Genomic DNA, 21,252 nt, shown 5'->3' with positions numbered 1-21,252 from the left:
TAAAATCAAGAAACAAATACAAATTCTTTCAATGTTCATCAATAGACTGAGTAGAGAAGGACGTCATCAATATTTCATAATTAATTATACCAGCTATATTCATTAATTATTCTTTATACCTTAGAGCATCCACAGCAAATGTTCTATAAAAAATACCATTTTTACACATCAAAAGTCTACTTTATTATTTTACTGTATCATTTTACAACATCTCATTTATTAGATGTTTTATAATTCAATTCTATACATTAAAATAATATTTACTATACATTAAAATAATATATTAACTCCTCCCACCATCATCATCATCAAACACAACAACAACAGCGGCAGAGAAATGAAAGAGAGAGAAGAGAGAAAGTCAAAAAGGATGAGAGAAATGAATAAAAACTTTCTTTTTTTTTTAGCCGTACCGTTCCAAACTGGAACGATACTGTTTACATGTGGCAAAAATTATGAGATTTGAAACATCTCATAAAGGGGTTTTTTTGGTGTTTGGTGTGTCAAATGTGCCAAATATTTGACATTTGGCACATTTGGCACATCTGCTGTGAATGTTCATGAGCAAAAAGATGAGGCAGACCATCAATGAAATTTTATTTCCAATAGGGTTTAAGACTATCATTGCAAAGTATAACTTTAGAGATGAAAACATCTTGATACTATCTATAATTAAACATAGTAGGACGTCACAAGTTATTTAAATAAAAACTTAACAGCAAATATAAGTAGAAGCAAGTTTTTCTAGGTAGGAATGGACTAAGGTTACAAGATTAAAAACTGGGAAGGCAAGCAGAATCTAGGGAGAATATAAAAGCTTAGAAAATTGAGTTCTAATTACAACAAAAGGGAAGCAGCCTTTTATAGGCAAAATTGGACACTAATAGAATAGTGAATTGTGAATTGTTAATAGTCAATTTAACTTTTTTTTCTATTCACAGCAGGTCTTCAATAGCTTTGTTGGAATGTGCCGACAGTAGTGATGTAAGAAGTGGCTTTAGCAATTTCGTTGATATGTGCCGATGATATCATCTTTTGGAATTATGGAGTTGAAATAGGAAATCAATTTTCAATTAAGGATGGAGTTGCAACTGAGTCATGCCCAAAAAGAGTCTAATGAGAGGAATAATATGGATTATCATCTTTAGCAATAGAGGCTTCAGAGGATGCCTAAAACTAATATATATATATATATATATATATACACATATGCGTGCGTGTCTTGGCTTGTGTGTCGATACTTTTTTCAATTTAAAGAAACTATTTCCGAAGAATTTAGAGGTAGATATTTTTTCATTAAGCTTAAATTAAGGTCCCAAATAAGTCCAGTTAGGAATAGGATAGGTATTTTGTAATTTGCAGCCCTTTTCGGTAAAATTGTAAATGTTTCCACCCTGCTTTTGGAAATTAAGCACTTTATGGACCTTTACACCCATTCATGAGTTCCTTTCGGCTCTATTGTGGCCTCTTATATGGGCCTTTACATTTATAGCTTTTTGCACTCATTTTTGGGACTTCACATCCATTTGTGGGTCTTTGTATTTGCTTGACTAGTTTTTTTTTTTTATTTCAAGCCCAAAGATCTCTTCAACAATTGGGTAGCAACATGGTGTGTATCCTCAGGGGTGTGCGCCGAACCACACCACTCTAGCCTCTAACAAACTGGCAATGAAGGGATTTTTGGTTTCCACAAACTCTTCCAAGGACATTCTCAAAAAAAAAAAAATAATAAAAAAAATAAAAAAATAAAAAAAATCTTCCAAGGAAATTAATAATCCTCACTGGTTGAGCTGTGTGATCATATTAATTGGAAAATCACATTTTTCTAGTTTAAAAATTATAATCCTCTCTTTAACCTGACATCGATCTCTAGCCATGCGTGTATGGTGAATTAATTAATTATTTTTTTTTTTTTGAGAAACAAGCCTGTTTACTTTGCCGAAGTGCTACTAATTTTGTTCATGGTGTTAACTTTATTTAGCACTTTTTTATTTTTTATTTTTTTTATTATTAGTTATCCTACTTTAGTATATTCCTGCTGTGATATCTGTAACAATTACTGCTGTGACCACACCTTGTGTTTAGTTCACAACGCTCATATCAGGATGTGTCTACATTGGATAAGCTTAACTTGTGCACAAGCTATCTTGAAACCCAGTCTTAGTAAGGTCAGTCCCAACTTTCTTACTCCAAATTAACTAGTCAATGCGCAACAGAAGGGGTTAAGGCCTATCAATACAAAAAGGCCCTCACAATGGGTGTTTTTAAGACATTTATTAATTGACTATTTTAAAAAAAATTTGATACCACTTTTATAGCGAAATATAAGAAGTAATTAATTTCTTATAAAATTTGTTTAAAAATATTTTATAAATTAATACCTTTAAGACATCAATTAACTTTTTCAATATTTAAATAGAATAGTAGGAAAAAAAATGGACACAGAATTTGGTGGAAACTACTTTAGAAAGAATAAGCGAAATGAACTTTTACTCTTGGAAATTGGATGGAAATATTCCTAAACAGCTGGAAACGATCTAATATTCCACCGACTCAAATTACTGTGTAAGTATAATATTTGTAACAATCCCACCCCCATACCACAATTACAAACAATATCTTTGTCAGAGCCTTTGATTTAGCTCGGTGTTTTTTATTAATTAATTATTATTATTATCTATATATATATATATATATATATAAAACCGAAGTTTTTGAAACTCCCACAATTTTTCACGTCAGCACAATATTTAAATTAAATTAAATTTTCCACCTCATCACTATTTTCTTTTTTCAATGCAAATTAGACTTCTAGCCAAATAAGGACACTCTCCCACCGCCTCTACTCTCTCCTATTTAAGAATTGCTTGCGTAGAAAACCTAAGCCCCAAAAACTTATTTTTGCCGCAACACAATTTTCTCCTTAAAACTTATTATTGGTTTCAATGCATCAAGGTTAGGGTTATTTGATTTGTTCAATAAAAATTATAGATTTGTTGTTTTTTCTTATAAGTTTGTCAATTGTTTTTTGTTTATTTAATTGCTAGGCCTGAATCTTTTAATTAAATTTTCAAATTTTTATTGAACAAATCAAATAATCCTAACCTTGATGCATTGACTGAAGAAGGAGAGGAGTCCAATACATAAGTGGAAAAGCTATAATCATGGATTCCCTTCTTTCTATTGTATTTCTCTATTGCGTAATTATATATATATATATATATATATATTGTTTTATTTCAATACTTTTGAAACTTTGAATCTTCTGATTTTTTTTTTTTTTTTTGGCCTTTTGGAAGTTTTAAGATCATAACTTTTGGGTTTTATTTTTTCTATTATCAGAAATTATCTAGAAGATTTTCAATGAATATCCATGGATTATTCTTTTTGAGGGTAACCCATCTTTATCTTATATTTCTATTCCAACTTTTTTTTTCCTATATTTTTTCTTTAATTGTTCGTGTTTACGTCTCTTTGTTTTTCTTATTTTTTCTTTAATTGTCCGTGTTTATGTCTCTTTTTGTGTGAGTATGTGTCATCGTATCTGGGTACTCAGGCAAAATCTATAAAGACTAAAGATGCTTTTTTTTTTTTTTTTTTTTTTTAGTAATGAATCCTGTGTTTTTCATGATTTTAGTAAGTCATATTCTTAATGATCGAAATGGTTTTGTTTGACGTGGATTTTGTTCATATTGGTTTCAAAGTTTATTTCTTGGCTTATATTATAGATTGTAATATATTTATTCATCAAACTGTTTAATAATAATATAGTTTAATAAATGTCTGAAACGTATAGCTGTTAACAAATGTTTTAGTTATATGATTTTATTTTACAAATTCAATTTTGGTGTTGTAGTAAAATAAACAAAGATTAAATTATATATTGTACTCAATACATTTTACGTGCATTGCACGGATTAACGACTAGTTATTATAATTAATTTGGACTGACTATAGAAAAAGCTGGTACTAGGTTCTGCAGGCAACGGTCAACTTCTCATATATAATATATATATATATATATATATATATATATATATATATATGAAGCACTCTAGGCGGCGGCTGAGAGGGATCGCTAGACCAGCGGCCAGACCAACCATGAATGTCTAACGTGACTCAATAAATAATTGAACGTAGAAAAGGGATCCTAAACTAATATGGAGTCCATGACCCCTTTTTAGATCGTATCATAAGCAGAGGTCGAATAGAGAAAAAATGTACAGGGAGTTAGGTGAAAACTACTTTTGAAAAAGTAAGCTAAACAAAATGAAAAAGTAACTTTTACTCTAATATATTTATTATATAACATAATTCATCAAAAAAAAAAATTATTATATAACGTAAAAAGTGAGTTAAACAATGTTAACTACTACAACTCAAATATAATGATTCCGATAACTTTACCTGCACGTTGTATGGGTTTAACTACTAATATACTTATTATATAACTTAAAAATGAGAAAGTTCCTTTTGATGTGTACATCCAAATGAGTGGGTGAGTGCTTCCCACTCAAATTGAAAAATGAGGTCGGCTACTTAAAGATATGCTAATTAGGGGTCATTTTACTGTATCTCTATTTTTTTTTTTTTTACGATACCCACTTAAATCTTAGTCATAGATCTTGCTTATTTAATCTAGTCCGTTTATTTAATTTTAATAAGAAAGAGTAATTTTTCCACATTGCTTAAGAGAGTGTTTTGTATGAGTATAACTTGTCCCATTCTTCCTTAAAAGTTACCATGACTTTTGAGTGGAATTGGAGTTGTGGTGTGTCTTTATGTTAGAACCATTTTCCATCTCCCTTGTGTGTGTGTGTTTGTTAATTTGTTTTTCAAAAAAAAAAAAAAGGGTAATTGTCCCTCATTACTTAAGAGTGTGTGTTGTGTGTAGTATAACTTGTCACACTCTTTTTTAAAAGTTACCATGACTTTTGAGTGGAGTTGTGGTGTGCGATTGTGTTAGAACCATTTTCCTCTCTCCCTTGTGTGTGCATGTTTGTTTCTTAAGAAAAGAAAAAGAAAAAAAAAAAAAGAATCTATGGGATATACTAATTAGATTCTAAGTTTGAATAATTTTGACAAAGTTTAGGTGGTATAATTTTTTATAAAATTTGTGTTGGATATATTTCAACAATTTATTTTTGTGATTAACAAAAAGAACCAATATACAGATCTAAATATAAGCAATAACACAAATAGAAGTGATAGGAAAAAATAATAAAAAGATACTGTATATATAAGAAGAAATCTGCAAATAATTAAAAACTTACATACCAAATGCGTGAAGGATGAATGATTCAGATCAAGTCTTGTGCTTGACACAATCTTCTTAAAATAGATTTCACCTCTCACACAATCTATGGTGCTTTGAGACTTACGAATTTCTGTGTCCCAAGATAAAATGATCTATAACACTGAGAAGAAGCACACAAGGTCTGTGCTCTGCGAACTACTCTATGTGTCTTTGCTTGACTAGTTTTTTTTTTTTATTTCAAGCCCAAAGATCTCTTCAACAATTGGGTAGCAACATGGTGTGTATCCTGAGGGGTGTGCGCCGAACCACACCACTCTAGCCTCTAACAAACCGGCAATGAAGGGATTTTTGGTTTCCACAAACTCTTCCAAGGACATTCTCAAATAAAAAAATAAAAAATAAAAAAATAAAAAAATCTTCCAAGGAAATTAATAATCCTCATGGTTATCTCAAAAAAATAATCCTCACTGGTTGAGCTGTGTGATCATATTAATTGAAAAATCACATTTTTCTATTTTAAAAATTATAATCCTCTCTTTAACCTGACATCGATCTCTAGCCATGCGTATATGGTGAATTAATTAATTAATTAATTAATTAATTATTATTATTTTGAGAAACAAGCTTGTTTACTTTGGGGAAGTGCTGCTAATTTTGTTCATGGTGTTAACTTTATTTAGCACTTTTTTATTTATTTATTATTAGTTATCCTACTTTAATATATTCCTGCTGTGATATCTGTAACAATTACTGCTGTGACCACACCTTGTGTTTAGCTCACAACGCTCATATCAGGACGTGTCTACATTGGATAAGCTTAACTTGTGCACAAGTTGGCTTGAAACCCAGTCCTAGTAAGGTCAGTCCCAACTTTCTTACTCCAAATTAACTAGTCAATGTGCAGCAGAGGGGGTTAAGGCCTATCAATACAAAAAGGCCCCCACAATGAGTGCTTTTAAGACATTTATTAATTAATTATTTTAAGAAATTTTTTATAACATTTTTATAGCGAAATATAAGAAGTAATTAATTTCTTATAAAATTTGTTTAAAAATATTTTATAAATTAATACCTTTAAGACATCAATTAATTTTTTCAATATTTAAATAGAATAGTAGGAAAAAAAAAAAAGGACACAGAATTTGGTGGAAACTACTTTAGAAAGAATAAGCGAAATGAACTTTTACTCTTGGAAATTGGATGGAAATATTCCTAAACAGCTGGAAACGATCTAATATTCCACCGACTCAAATTACTGTATAAGTATAATATTTGTAACAATCCCACCTCCATACCACAATCACAAACAATATCTTTGTCAGAACCTTTGATTTAGCTCGGTGTTTTTTATTAATTAATTATTATTATTATAATTAATTTGGACTGACTGTAGAAAAAGCTGGTACTAGGTTCTGCAGGCAACGGTCAACTTCTCATATATATATATATATATATATGTGAAGCACTCTAGGCGGCGGCTGAGAGGGATCGCTAGACCAGCAGCCAGGCCAATAATGAATGTGTAACATGACTCAATAAATAATTGGACGTAGAAAGGGGATCCTACTCTAAAAAGGAGTCCATGACCCTTTTTTAGATCGTATCATTAAGAAGAGGTCGAATAGAGACAAAATGTACAGGGAGTTAGTGAAAACTACTTTTGAAAAAGTAAGCTAAACAAAATGAAAAAGTAACTTTTACTCTAATATATTTATTATATAACATAATTCATCAAAAAAAAAAAAAATTATTATATAACATAAAAAGTGAGCTAAACAATGTCAACTACTCCAACTCAAATATAATGATTCCGATAACTTTGCCTGCACGTTGTATGGGTTTAACTACTAATATATTTATTATATAACTTAAAAATGAGAAAGTTCCTTTTGCTGTATATATCCAAATTAGTGGGTGAGTGCTTCCCACTCAAATTGAAAAATGAGGTCGGCTACTTAAAGATATGCTAATTAGGGGTCATTTTACTGTACCTCTAATTATTTTTTATTTTTTTACGATACCCACTTAAATCTTAGTCATAGATCATGCTTATTTAATCTAGTCTGTTTATTTAATTTTAATAAGAAAGAGTAATTTTTCCACATTGCTTAAGAGAGTGTGTTGTATGAGTATAACTTGTCCCATCCTTTCTTAAAAGTTACCATGACTTTTGAGTGGAGTTAGAGTTGTGGTGTGTCGTTATATTAGAACCATTTTCCATCTCTCGTGTGTGTGTGTGTGTTTGTTTATTTGTTTTTCAAAAAAAAAAGAATGGGTAATTGTCTCACATTACTTAAGAGTGTGTGTTGTGTGTAGTATAACTTGTCACACTCTCTCTTAAAAATTACCATGACTTTTGAGTGGAGTTGTGGTGTGCGATTGTGTTAGAACCATTTTCCTCTCTCCCTTGTGTGTGCATGTTTGTTTCTTAAGAAAAAAAAAAAAAATGAATCTATGAGATATGCTAATTAGATTCTAAGTTTGAATAATTTTGACAAAGTTTAGGAGGTATAATTTTTTATAAAATTTATGTTGGATATATTTCAACAATTTATTTTTGTGATTAACAAAAAAAACATTATACAGATCTAAATATAAGCAATAACACAAATAGATGTGATAGGAAAAAGTAATAAAATGATACTGTATATATAAGAAGAAATCTGTAAATAATTAAAAACTTACATACCAAATGCGTGAAGGATAAATGATTCAGATCAAGTCTTGTGCTTGATACAATCTCCTTAAAATAGATTTCGCCCCTCGCACAATCTATGGTGCTTTGAGACTTACAAATTTCTGCGTCCCAGGATAAAATGATCTACAACACAGAGAAGAAGCACACAAGGTCCATGCTCTGCGAACTACTCTATGTCTCTTTCTCTCTCTTTGATTCAAATGAATGCACAAAAAATTCTCTCAATGAGAGTTTTTCTAAAAGTTAGTTTTCATGAATGAGGGACTATGAATTTATATACGTTAGTGAACAGACACACTGTTCAAAGAAAAACGACTGTGCACAAACTGATTGACTCAAAAAATAAAATAATAAAAATTATTATTCGGACAAGAGGGCCCAGTCCACATAAGCCAAAGCCTAACCCAATGTCCAGCCCATGAGCATATAAACTCATATATTATCTCTTTCCTTTTCTATGTGGGACACATGATTTTTATCACTTTAAATAACATCTTCAAGTGAACAAATTAAACGTCAATTTCTTATTTACTCAATACTATTTTTCCAACAATTTTATCGGTGCATAACACAGTTTACCTAGTATATCAATGAGTAAGTTCCTTTTGAATGAGTGGATTCCACTCCACGATGTCCCCCCCCCCCCCCCCCCCAAAAAAAAGTATATCAATGAGTAAGTTTCTTTCGAATGAGTGGATTCCCCCTCCTCCCCACCCCCTAGTATATCAATGAGTAAGTTCCTTTCCCCACAACCCAAATTGAAAAATGAGGTCGGCTACTTACTTTCGAAGCGTGCTCCCCAAATAATAATAGAATAAGGTTGGCTACTTGCTGCTTGGAAAATAAGTAGGACTCATGGAACACTCAAATTTCTACAAGTATCATTCTCATTCATATCAATTCCACTGCAAATTCCCGCAAATCAGTGCTTCCCTTCCAAAAAGAAAACATAAGGATCAGGTCTTCTTGCGAGGAAAATAAGTAGGACTTGGTTTATCGCTTTTTGTTCAACAAGGAAATTGCTCTCCAACACTGCACTGGCGGGTTGACGTAAAGTAAAGTCATAACGTTTGTATGAACACCTTGGCTGACTTGGGGGCAAAAATTTATATATATATATATATATATATATATATAGATATTAAAATATATTGATATACATAATTATTTTTAAATTAATTTGTTTTGTTTACATTAACAAAAAATATAATTTGAACACTCTCACTTGAAAATTGCAAAAATTTGGGATCAATAATTAAAAAAAGAGTAATGACATGGACATAATAAAATATCATAACTTTTTAAAACTAACTTGCCAACTCACACATGGATCCACCATAATCTCTAATTTAATTTTTTTGCTATGCTAATTTAGAAATGTTGTGTCTCTAGCATTACCTATAAAAGTAATTTGGGTTCCCAAAACATAATCCTCAATCCCTAAAAAATATAAAAAATAACCCAAATAAGAACAAAAAACTAGCTCAAATAACAGTAAAAATAACCCAAACAACAACAAATGAACAAAACATTCAACAATAAACTTATTCAAAAATAAAAAATAAAACTCCTAATCATTCATATTCGTAACTCGCACTCATAGTAGTTATCATCCGTTGCTCTGTCTCTCTCATCATTTCATATCTCTATTACTTTATTATTCTTATCTCAGTATTCTCAGTTCTTACTTTATGTATCATTAGATTCTTTTTGCTTTTTAATTTTGTTAGTATAAGGAAATTGTAAAATCTTATGTATTTTTGTGTTATTTATATATTTATTTATGTTGATATATTAAAGTTCTTTTTTTATACAAGATAGAAATTCTATTCTAGCATAATCTAAGTGTATATGTGTGTGAAACTCCCTCCTAGAGACTTGAATCTCAGTCTTTATCCCCCCCCCCCCACATCTCACAAGCACTTATACTTATAGAATGACCATCACATAAAAGATATGCGGTTATATTTTGTATAATTTAAGTTTCTTAATAAATATCCTAGAAAAATTTCCTAGAGCTCCCGCTATCCAATAGCTTAACTAAAACCAAAATTATCTCTATTTTAAAGAGTTAATCATTAATACAACTTCAACGGTCTCTTGAAAATACAAAAAAAAAAAAGAAAAAAAGAAAAAAAAAAAAAGACCATGAATAGTTAGTTTCTTGGTTTGAAGAGTTACTATTTATTAGCAAAAGAAAAAATAAAAAATTGATGAAATCAAAATATAAAAATATAAGTTAGGAAGATTAAAAAATTGAATGTAGGAAGATTAAAGTAAGAATAAATAAATAATGAAGAAATAATTATTTGAAGATGCTTGTTAGTGGGTGCTGTGGGTGCCCGAGGATCGAGGATGAAGTTGAAGAGTTGCAGTATTGGTGTGGGGATGTCACGGGCCTGAGGAGGAGAAGGGGTGAGTTAAAGGACTCTGAGGCGCTCTAAGTGGGAAGAAGGATCTAAAGAAAGAGAATCAGTGGTCGTAGGGGAAGTTTCCAGTTTGGAGTAACCTATTGCCTCTGCATTAAATGGTGGATAACAGTTTTATCAGCTGCATTGATGAGGAAGTGACTTGAACAGTGTAAGTCACTGCTATGCAGACTCCTTCCACCACCTTCTTCAGATGTAAAAAGAGACAAATGTCATGAGGGGAGATTTGTTAGGTAAAAATGGAAGGTTGAGATGTGAGGGAGGGAGGAGTATATAAGAAAAAGAGAGTTTACAGAAAAAAAAGGGATCCAGACACAAGTATCAAGATATAGAAAAGAAACAAGAAGAACACTGAGAGAAGAGGGTGAATAGTAACATTTCTTGAAGAATAGTGGCCTTCTCGGGCCAGCTTGTAGTGAGAAATGAGCTCATCCATTTAATAACATTTGCCTTTACTTCCTTATTTTTCTCCTCGAGCAGAGCCCCGCCTTAGTTATTGGTTTCCCTCTCTTATAAATTCATTGTTTTAGGCCACGGTTGGACTGTTCCAACCACTATTCTAAGTGGGCTTGGGCTGCTAGTTTTTCAGGTCCTTACAATTGGCACCATCTGTAGAAATCAAAAAGGTGTTGTGGGCCTGGATAGGGAACAATCGGTGAGCTCACAAAGGGAGAACTAGTTTGTTAACTTGGAGCGAAGAAGGAATAGGTAACATACTCCAAGCGTTACGGTGGAGTCTTACCACATTGAGCGTATCGAGCGAAGTCACTCAAGGACTAGGAGTTATATTTCACATGATCAAGAGACACGGAAGTTGCAACAAGAAGTAGATTGCCTGCGCAGGAAGTTGAGTCGCAGGGAGCTTGATAGAAGGAGTCCATCTTCCCTATCAAGTGATGGTTCAAAGGGAAGCAGGGATCGCTCATATCGGCATAGGTCTAGAACTCCACCTAGTGAGTCCTATTCAGCTTTTTCGTGTCAGCATAAGTTGGAGAAAAGAAGTAATAAGCGTGAGAGAAGGTTCTCCCACCATGGCATGGGGAACGATGCAATGAGTAGAGCCTTACAGCAAATTTCTAAGTCACCTTTCGCCAGGAGGATTAACAAGGCCAAGCTCCCTCATTGTTTTTCTCAGCCAACGTTCACCATTTATAATGGAAGGGCTGTTCCCATGAAGCACGTAAGCCACTTTATTCAGAAGATGGCAGTTCACGCCAATAATGAAGCCCTTATGTGCAAAGTGTTCCCCTCCAGCCTTGGATCGGTAGCTATGTGTTAGTTTGACACCTTGGAGGAGGGGTCAGTTAGGTTTTTCGAGGAGCTGACAAGAGCTTTTGGGGCAAGATTCATAACGTGCAGTAAAGTCACCAAGCCGGTAGATTCCTTGTTGTCTATGGCAATGAGAGAAGAGGAGAACCTTAAGACATATTCAGATAGGTATTGAGAAACATACAATGAGATAGATGCGAATTTTGAGGATGTGGCCATGAGAACCTTTAAGGTTGGGCTCCTTGCCGAGCATTAATTAAGGAAGTCATTAACGATGAAGTCTGCTTTGAACATGTGCCAACTTATGGATCGCATAGATAAGTATAAGTGGGTAGAGAAGGACCAGATATAGGGAAAGGGTAAGGCTAAAATGCTCCTAGAGAAAAGGGTTCCTTGGGGAGAAGGACACCAGGGTAATTGCCCCAGGAGGGATTTTTCTAGTTAAACGTCATCCACGGGGTCTTAATTGGTCAATTCGTTGTTTAAAGAGCCAATGTATCAGATACTGGAGAAAATAAAGAACGAACCTTATTTCAAGTGGCCCAATAAGATGGGTGGGGACTCGTCTAGGAGAAACCAAAGCCTCTATTGCCACTACCATCAGGACAGAGGACATACTACAGAGGATTGTAGAACCCTGTGAGATCACTTGAACCAATTGGTGAAGGCAGGGAAGTTCAATCGATTTTTATATTAGCCAACAGGATAGTTCAGTCACTCAGGAACTGAGTTTATAGGGATAGCACTCCTCGGCCAATATTGGGTACTATCAATGTGATCTTTGCCAAGCCAAGGAATAGTGGGAGCTCGGGTACTAGGGTTATGTCTGTAGGTAGAGCTTGTGACTTGGAGGCCGGTGATCAAGCTCCTAAAAGAGCTAGGTGGATGATCACCCCTACCCTGGGTTTCTCTGAGGAGGATAAGAAGGGAACTCTCCAGCCACATGATGACGCTTTGGTAGTTACCATTAGGATTAGGGGTTATGATGTAAAGAGGGTGCTAGTTGACCAGGAAGCAGAGCAGAGATTATGTATCTTGATTTGTACAAGGGGCTAAACTTAAAGCCTGAGGACCTAGAAAGATATGATTCACCGTTGATGGGTTTTGATAGTAGGATGGTGGTCCCTCGAGGAATGATAAGGTTACCCGTACAAGTTGGGGATGAGGAGGTGCAGGGTAACTTCATTGCAGTAGAAGCATTTTCCCCTTACACAGCTATCCTAGCCAAACCCTGGCTTCATGCTATGGGTGCCGTGTCCTTAACCCTACATTTGAAGGTTAAATATCCAACTCAGGTGAGAATGGGAGAGTTGGTGGGTAGCCAGGTCATGACTAGGCAGTGCTTGGTGTCAGCAATTACATGGCAGCCTTTAGATCCTGCTGCGGTGATTAAAGATCCAGTCCCATAGCAACTAAAGGGCCTTACAGGGGGGTAGTAGACCGGGGCATCTGGGGAGTTGTTCGAGGAGCTGGATAATAGGCCAAAAACAAATTGAACCCTTATGATGAATTAATTGATTAAATAGCCAATTTTATTAATTAATTAAATTAACATGCAAACTCATGGTAGCACAAACAAATCACCAATTAACTAAAATATACAGCGGAAAATAAATTGACACGGTGATTTGTTTACGGGGAAAACCAACGCTGCAAAAACCCCACCGGGTGATTTTAAGGTTACCACTCTCGAGAATCCACTATTATCATAACAAGCAGTTACAAGTAAAGGAATCCCAGTACCTTATACCAACCTACAATTGAACCCTTACCCCAATACCCAATTGGACTTGTTTTGTAGTGACAATCTCTCATTTTCAATACACGACTCTCAGTACGTGACTAACCAATTGCGTGGATTTCAGTATGCGACTTCAATCACCAACTAGAGAAGGTTATTGGCACAAAGTTCTTCAGTTCATCCAGACGATGAAGATCAAGAAGATGCTTGATCACAAAACCCAACGGTGCACAAACACAGCAACTTCTTCACAAGAATGATGAACTAGGGCAAATTCTGTCTCCGGTCACAATTTGCTTGAACAAACTTTGCTCAACACTTGTGAAACTTGTGTCACCTTTGACGGCCCTTAAAATAATCCTTTTATATGTCTAGAGTTGTGAGAAAAGAAAATCCGAACACATAATCATGGATTGGAAGAAAACATAATAGAAAAATCTATTTTTCTTAAGCCTCGATAGATAGCTATCTATCGAGCTGCTGTCGAGCCGCAAGGCTGGAATAGCTATAGATGTTAGCTGTCGAGTTTTAATGATAGACACTTTCTCAGCTTGAATCTTGGACAGACTTTTATGGCTTCAACACTTGAACTTGAAACAAAGTTTCTTGAAGTATTAAATATATCCTAGATCTACCAAATTACAAGTAAAGTGCGTTTTGTCAAAGAATTAGCCGATTACATAAAATAGTGACATATGTTCCTAACAAATGAATTACATATGTCCTAACAATCTCCCCCTTTGGCAATCTGTGACAAAATCACAATAAATAAATGAACATATGAGAGAAGTCATAAATCACTCAACTCATATTCACTTGTTGAATACAATAAAATCTATCCTAACACAAATTCTTGAAAAATTTTACAAGAAGAGAGTTTATGGCAAGTAGACTTTGACAACCTGTATTTTTGAAATACTTCAAACAAAACTCATCAAGGCATCTTTGTGTGAAACAGAAATAATAGATTACATACAAGTAATAAGAAGCACGTGCATAAAGAGAGAAAAGAAACAACACATGTAGGGGTAGGTGAAAGAAATATACATCAACATATAAAGAAAATAAGTACAATGTATGTCAATAATGGTCACAAGACCCATGTACAAGAATAAATGTATCTAAATTAGAGAAAAGAAAAAGATACAAGTAATCCTCATTACATTCTTCAAATATCAACACTCCCCCTAACAAAATGGTCCTATATTAACTCTCCTCCTAAGTATGACTACTCTCATATCCAAAACTACTTCTCCTTTTTGTCACGAGTGACAAATGGTAAGAGTGTTAAGTAGACATCTCATCTGTACCAGAAGAGCTAGCATCTCCATCATCCTCATCCTCAGAAGCAGTAGCATCATCATCATCATCCTCATCCTCATCCTCAGCCTCAAAAGCCTCTAGAGTAGGTGGAGGAGAAGTCTCAGAAACGAACCCACCCATGACCACCTGTCGTCGTGCAATACGGCTGACACAGATGTTCACCTGATATAGCTCAGTAGAGAGTGTATCAATGCGAGCATCCATATGCTGAAGTTGCGCCATGATGTCCCCGAGAGTCACATCGCTCGTAGAAGAGGAGGGAGCGGATATGGATGGAGCAGATTGGGATGGAGCCGAACGGGTGGGAGGAGCTGCTGATCCAGACTGCCTTGACCTAAATTGTGCCTTTCTCCGTTTAATGGTAGCGGTGTCTATGGCACACATGTAGGTAAAGTGGTCGGATGCTGGAAAGGGAACAGAAAAGTGGCATAAAATCTTCAAGATAGCCGAAGGAAAGATAAGCTTATCACGAGTCATTGAATCCCTATGAACATCTATGATAGAAAAAATAAAGTGAGAAGGAAAATCTATAATAAGATGCTCAAGAAGGGACAACAAAAAATTGAGCACGAGACTTTGTGATAGAGTAGTGAGAAAGAGGGTGAAGAACAAAAGTCATGACCATGTTCAAATATTGAGGGCCTTTTGCAAAGCCCAAACAGTAAATGAACTGACGGTCACCCCACTTAGAAGGCGCTCACAAAAAGCAAAAATGAGCTTGTCTTTAGACACTGTCCTCAGACGATCACAACCAGGGTAGTCAGGAAACTCTACCCTAGGGACACGGAGCACATCCGTAACAATCTGCGGTGTGACAGCAATGCGCGTACCTCGAATGCAAGTGATGAAATGAGGTACTGAATAATCAAATCCATGCATGTTGGAGTAGAACTCCTGAATCAACACGGATGGATATGTGACCGGGACGTGACATAGTGACTCCCAACCCCGACTGTGAATAACAGTGGGTAGGTTAGTGTTGGCGAAGTCTGCCTAGATGACTTGGCATTTAAAATGAATGCCTCGTCGAGAAAAGTTCTCCGAGAAGGCCTTTTGGGCATCCTTATCATGGAACCAAACAGATGAAGGAGTAGGATCAGACGAAATAGATGTCCCGGAATGAAGAAGGTTCAAGGACGGAGTAGACTTGCGTTTGGGTGCCATAGACACAGACTAACGCAAATAGAAGAGAGAGGGAGAGAGAGAGAGACAATCAGAAAAGTCCCAAAACAATTCACAGTATATCAAGATATATTGAAGAGAAAGAACATATGCATGAGAATGCATGAACATGTGACATGCAATATAAAAAGCATCATGGGCTCAGCCCAATCCAATCCTACTAACACACAATCAGTTGCATACAGTTAAATGCATGATAATACTATTATAATGCTCATGAGATGTAATGCATGAAGTTTTTAAGATCAAATCTTTAAAACCCATCCCAAAATTTCAACAAAACTCAACAATTTTGAAAAACCCCAAAATTTTTCAAAAAAAAAAAAAAAAAAAAAAAAAGTTTTTAAGATCAAATCTTTAAAACCCATCCCAAAATTTCAACAAAACTCAACAATTTTGAAAAACCCCAAAAATTTTAAAAAAAAAAAAAAAAAAAAAAAAACCCAAAACCTAGATCTAAATGCATGAAATGCATGAATAATGAGAGAAAAAGAGATCATACCAAGTGATTTAAAGCAAGGAAAGGCCGAAAATCACATGGGTTTGAAGGTTTTGAGAGAGAAGTGAGTGTTTAGGAGGTGAGGAGATGGATTTGTTGAGAGAGATAGAGGAAAGTGAGAAAGAAATCGTGAACAGCGCTTAAATAGGAACCTTTTAAAGCTCGATCGATCGGGATGTGTCGAGGAGCTGTTGAGGTTTAAACGTATGTCCTAGCTATCGAGCCACCTATCGAGGATCTATCGAGGAACAATTCAACAGAAAAATTTATAAAGAAGCTTGATCGGTCCACCTAGCTGTCGAGAAGCTATTGAGGATCCAGAAGATATGTCGATCAATCCACCTAGCTGTCAAGGAGATATCGAGATTACGATAAAAATCAGTTGAAGAGCTCGATAGATAAGCCAGGTGTCGAGAGGTGTTGAGGAGGTGTCGAGATTGCTTAAAAATAGTTTTTCAAGAAGGGAAAAACACAGATATGAATGCAATCAAGCATGCAACTCAACCAAGGATCTAATCAACATTTTAAACTCTCAAAAACATCTCTTAACAAGAAAAAATGTTAAGCACATAGATCCCAAAACACACACACACACACACACACACACACACACACACACACACACACACACACTAAACAAGTCTAATCAATTTTATATTTTAAAAACATGTTAAGATAGTTTAGTGAACATATATTAACACATGTAAGCCTTGTGATGGCCAAATCACAATGTACCTACACATGTATCAAGAGTAGCAAAGAATATTGCGTGTTGTGTGTGAAAAATATCGCAAGATTGCATAAGTGTATATATGTTATGACGATTTAAGATATGAGAAAATAACTTTAACTCACACACAATCATAACTGTTTGATGGGGACTATCACTTTTGAGGTACATCCTATAACTCCCACATCTCCTAGAATACACGCTTGCAATCATATTTAAAAGCATTTTGATCTTTTTTTCTTTTTGTTTTTCTTTGCATATTTTTCTTTTGAGCAAACCATGCATGGACATATAAGAGATAGAAAAGAAATACCCAATTATGTTAAGCATTTGACATTCCAATTTTGCTATGCCGAAGCACACAAATGTCATTCATGATTGGTGGGCAACAGTGGTAAGATAGTTATTTATGTCTTTCTCTTAGGATTTTCTAGTCCTTCCCGTCAAAAAGAGTGATAAGAGTGTTAAGTACAATAAATAACTTAATTTTACTCATCACAAACATAAGCCACAAAGCTCACTTGTTTAGTTGTGCATAGAGATGCCCATCTAAGCTACAAACGATACAAAATTTAGAAAATTTTGTTTCAATGGCCATCCAAGGTACACAAGTACCCATGTACACAAAATACACACTGTTTTTGTATTTTTTTTTTTTTTTTTCTGATTTTTCAAAATTTTTTTATAAAATTTTTTTATAAAATTTTTATATCAAAAACAAAATAAACAAAACTGAAAACAAGCAAAAACATGTTAAACAAAGCAAAGCATAAAAACTAGATGCAAATGCATGAGGAAGAAGGAGGAGAGAAAGAGATCAATCCATGGAGATAACACTAATGTTTTGACTAAGGAATTCAAAATGTTTGCTGTCAAGAGGTTTGGTAAACAAGTCAGCCTTTTGATCATTGGTGTGAATAAACTCAGGAGTGAGAGAACCATCTTCGACAAGCTCCCTAATGAAATGATGTCGAATCTCAATGTGTTTGGTTCGAGAATGTTGAATCGGATTCTTAGAGATGTTGATGGCATTGGTATTGTCACAATAAATAGTGAGATGCTTTTGACAAATACCATAATCATGGAGGAGTTTTTGCATTCATAAGAGTTGGGTGCAACAACTTCTGTAGTGGATAATGAGATGGAATTCTATTTCTTGCTTATCCAGGAGACAAGATTATTACCCACATAAAAACAACCTCCCGATGTACTCTTTCTATCATCAGCATTCCCAACCCAATCAGCGTCAGAATATCCAGCTAAGACATCATTTGTGTCCTTGCTATACCACACACCAAAGTCGGCAGTGGTTTTGACATACTTTATGATTCTTTTCAAAGAAATCATATGAGACTCTTTGAGATTAGCTTGATATCTAGCATACATTCTCACACGGTAACTAATGTCAGTTCTACTAGTAGTAAGGTAAAGAAGGCTACTTATCATGTTTCTATAAAGAGATGAATCAACACTTTTATCTAACAAGTCAACAGTGAGTTTAACTTTTGGACTCACAGGGGTTCTGACAGAACTAGCATATTCTAAACAAAACTTTTTCACAAGATTTTTAGCATATTTAGATCGAGAAAGGAATATAGCTAAATCTTGTTAACGAATCTACAATCCAAGGAAGTGAGTCAGCTCTCTAATCATGCTCAACTCGAACTTGGCTTACATGAGTTTTGAGAAGTCATGAGCAAGTTAATCCTTAGTTGACCCAAAGATGATATCATCAACATAGACTTGAGCAACTATCAACTTGCCATCTTCCCTTTTGATGAAGAGTGTCTGATCAGCTTTTCCTCTTGTGAACCTATGTGACACCAAGTATTGTGTGAGTTGATCATACCAAGCTCTAAGGGCTTGCTTTAAGCCATAAAGTGCTTTCTTGAGGTATAACACATGATCTGGAAAGTGTGGATCAATGAAACCTTTTGGTTGAGCCACATAGACATCTTCTTTAAGTAGCCCATTCAAGAAAGCAATGTTTACATCCATCTGATAAAGCTTGAACTTTAAGTGACATGCTAGGGCAAGTAGAATTTTGATGGACTCCATACGGGCAACTGGGGCAAATGTTTCATCATAGTCTACTCCTTCCATTTGTGAGTATCCTTAAGCTATAAGACGAACCTTGTTGTGGATCACATTGCCTTTCTCATTAGTCTTATTACAGAATATCCACTTTGTGCCAACAATGTGCTCACCCTCCAGTTTAGGTACTAGAGTCTAGACATCATTCCTCTGAAACTAAAGTAGTTCATCATGCATTGCCTCAACCCAGCTTTCATCCTAAAGGGCTTCCTCAACTTTAGTGGATTCAACCTATGACAAATAACAAGAATAAGACACAAAGTTAGCAACACATTTATCAACTGTTCGTTTTCTTAATGTGAGTTCATTCATGTTTCCCACAATAACTTCAGGAGGATGATTTAATTTAATCTTGGAAGATGGTCCTTTCTCTTCATGGGATTCAGAATCTGGTGATGTGGGTATATCTGCAGAATCTTCCACAACACTAGGAGTACCAGGAGTACTTGGAAATGTGAGCTTTTGTTCAACAATTTCTAGAACTTCTTTGGCTCAGGAGGAAGAATTTCTTTAGGGAATTCCTCACTAACCTTCTCAGAACCAGAATCTGAAGACTCATCAATAACAACATTCACTGTTTCTATTACCTTCATGGTTCCTTTGTTGTATACTCGATAAGCCTTGCTTGTGAAGGAGTATCCTAGAAATACTCCTTCATCGCTTCGAGAATCAAATTTTCCCACATTCTCTCTATCCTTAAGAATGGAACAAGCACTTCCAAATATTCTGAAATACTTCACTTTTGGCTTTCTTCCTTTCCATAACTCATATGGAGTCTTCTTAGTGTCGGGTCTAAAGTACACCCTATTAACCGTATGACATGCAGTGTTAACGGCTTCTCCTCGCAAGTTTCTAGTCACATCCTTTTTGTGCAACATGGCTCTAGCCATCTCCTCAATAACCCTGTTCTTTCTTTCTACTATGCCATTCTGCTGAGGAGTAATAGGAGCAGAAAATTCTTGAGATATACTTGATCTTGTGCAAAAGGTCTCCATATATGAGTTCTGAAATTCTTTACCATGATTACTTCAAATTCGATCAATCTTTAGGCTCTTTTCATTCTGCAGTCTTGTGCACAAGGTTTCAATGTTCTCAGGAGCATCAGACTTAGATTGAAGGAGAATGACCCAGGTGTACCTAGTGAAGTCGTCTACCACAACCATGATGTATCTCTTACCACCAAGAGACTCGGTTCTAGTTGGACCCATAAGATCCAGATGTAGAAGCTCCAACGGTCTAGATGTAACAGATGTCTAAGTGCCCGGATATTTAGCTTTTGTTTGTTTCCCAAGCTGACATGGTCCGCACACCACATTGCTCACTCTACTAAGCTTTGGGATTCCCAAGACTAATTCATGCTTAGATACAATTGAAAGATGTTTGTAACTAGCATGTCCCATCTGTTGGTGCCATAGATCTTCATTTGGCAAATGAATGTTATTGCACACAATATCAGCATCAGGAACCAATCCATAACAATTGTCTAGAGTGCAAACACCACTTATGAGTTTCTTTCTAGACTCATCCATGACAAGACACTTTCCTTTTGAGAATAGCACCATGAAGTCTTGATCACATATCTGACTTATGCTCAATAGGTTCACTCTAAAACCTTCTACATATAGAACATTTGTAATGTTCGGTTGTCCAAGTAGAGAGGTAATTCCCTTTCCTTTAATCTGTGATTTGCTCCCATCACCAAAAGTGACATTGCCACCTTTCTTAGACTCAAAAACCTTGAAGAGAGATCGGTCTCCAGTCATGTGTCTTGAGCAACCGCTGTTAAGGTACCAGAAACACATGTCCATAACCTTAAATGTGGACTTTATCATAAAACACACTTCATGCTTAGATGAGAGATTAGTGAGAATGGTGCTTTCTCTCATATGCCTTTTACGAGCTAAACCTTTAATTTTCACTCTTCTCAGACGAACTCCTTTGCACATTTTCATTCTAAGATAGTCTAGTTTCTTCTTAGTCAAATTGAGATCTTTTCCAATAGTCATCATAATAGAATTCAAATAACTTTT

Source organism: Quercus lobata, chromosome 4, assembly GCF_001633185.2.
Source record: "Quercus lobata isolate SW786 chromosome 4, ValleyOak3.0 Primary Assembly, whole genome shotgun sequence".
NCBI classification, from domain to species: domain Eukaryota; kingdom Viridiplantae; phylum Streptophyta; class Magnoliopsida; order Fagales; family Fagaceae; genus Quercus; species Quercus lobata.
Note: the sequence above shows the minus strand (reverse complement) of the source record.